Source organism: Nycticebus coucang, chromosome 4 (assembly GCF_027406575.1).
Source record: "Nycticebus coucang isolate mNycCou1 chromosome 4, mNycCou1.pri, whole genome shotgun sequence".
Classification (NCBI taxonomy): domain Eukaryota; kingdom Metazoa; phylum Chordata; class Mammalia; order Primates; family Lorisidae; genus Nycticebus; species Nycticebus coucang.
The window spans coordinates 93362806-93364664 of record NC_069783.1 but is presented as its reverse complement, the minus strand read 5'-3'; the positions used below and the strand labels follow the sequence as shown (position 1 = coordinate 93364664).

Sequence of the window (1859 nt, the reverse complement as noted above, 5' to 3'; positions counted from 1 at the left end):
GGGTGCTGGCCCCATATGCCAGAGGTGGCGGGTTCAAACCCAGCCAAAAATTGCAAATAAATAAAATAAATAATGTAATAATTAATAATGTAGAAAAGATTGCATTGATATGGTTAAATTCCCAAGACCTTTAGTCCTTTAGGGATAGACTCAAAGGCTGGTATCGTTGTTTATAAAAATGCCTTGAACTTGATGGAGCTTACACTGGGAAATAAAGTTTATACTTTTTCCCCCCATTGGATGTTAAATGATCCTTTATTGAAAGATTTTCCCTGTACTTTTTAACCAGCTGGGCATTCCACAGCACCACTGTTGATGTCATCTATGATGTCATGAGGGTGGCAGCCATCAACATTGCAGCCATCTGGTCTTCAATAGGTGAAGACCAACTGGGCCATCCCCAGGATCTCATTAATGGCTCCAGAGAGTACTCTGGCTAGAGATTAGTGCCGCATCTGTATGGCAATGTTGACAATCTCATCAAAAGTGATATTTCTATTGTGTTTAATGTTTTTCTGTTCTTTCTATCTCTCGGTGGTACCTTGAGGGCTTTGATGATGAGGGCAAAGGCAGAAGGTACCACTTTAGTCGGGGCATGTCTGCTCTGGATAGTCAGTTTCACTGTAATCCTTAGACCCTTCCAGTCACTGGTTGCCTTGGCAATGTCATCACCAAACTTTTTTGGAGACAGACCCAGGGGGCCGATCTTGGGGTCCAGGGCAGACATGGCCGACTTCGCCACTGGTGCACCTCAGGTACACGACTTTGGTCTTGTTGGGGTTGAACTTAGGCAGCATGGTGGAGGCATGTGGTGTCGTATGAACCAGGATTTGGGACAACCAAAGAAAGTTGCACCTTGGCCTCCTCTGAGCTGAAAGCCTAAAGCTTTACTTTTTATTTTTACCTTTTAATTCCATTTTCCATTAACTTTTTGATGTCCCCATCTATCTTTATAAAGAAATTGACAGAGTTTGATTTAGTATTAGAGAATACACCTGTTTTATTTATTATAGAAATAACTAAGTCTTGTAGAGGATGGTGGTTGAAAGTACTAAATTGGTAACCAGTAGGACCCAAATGTGCATTGTGGCTATGATACTTAACATGTTAATCTTTGTTTCTTCAGACGTCAGTACAGATAAGTGAAGACTGAAATGAGACAATATGATAATAATAGGCTTGGGACCATGCACGACACATTGTAAATGCACACTAAAGAGTGTATATTTTAACACAAATACTACTGAAATTGCAATAGAGTAATACCAAATAACACTATATGTAATGTATGACTATTAGCAGTCTCTCATCTACCAAGAAGGAATGAAAGCTAGTCTATTAGTCTTCTGCCAGAACTACTGAATGTCTAAATTTAAATGTAATCTTCCCATTTTACTGATAGGAAAATTAAAGTTCAGGAAGTTTTTGAAACTTCCCCACAGATAGACAACTACCTCAGGGCTGAGCCAAGTCCAGAACCAGGGCTCTTTCTCAATACTAACACCGCTTACATTTATTGTGCCCTTCACAACTTTAGGCAGCACCCATCTCCCCATGGTCCATGCCTTTGGAGATGGCATCTCCCCCTACTTTTCTTTGATGGAGTCTTCTTCAAAATTTTTTCAATATTTGTTTCTCAGAATTCCAGTGTTTCCATAGCAACCTTAAGTCAAAGAAAACCTTATAGGAAGAAAACCAGAGTATGTCTCCCTGTCTTGTTCCACTGCAGGCCTCATAAGGGTAAGTCTCAAGAAGGCTCGGTACCCATACAACAGTGGTTGTGGTGCCAGCCACATACTCCGAGGCTGGCGGGTTCGAACCTGGCCTGGGCCAGCTAAACAACAATGACAACTGCAACA

General features: G+C 41.3%; 1 pseudogene; it reads right to left on the bottom strand.

The window, feature by feature from the left end:
* Positions 1 to 281: 281 nt before the first annotated feature.
* Positions 282 to 875, bottom strand: LOC128584366 (60S ribosomal protein L12-like; annotated as a pseudogene).
* Positions 876 to 1859: the final 984 nt, after the last annotated feature.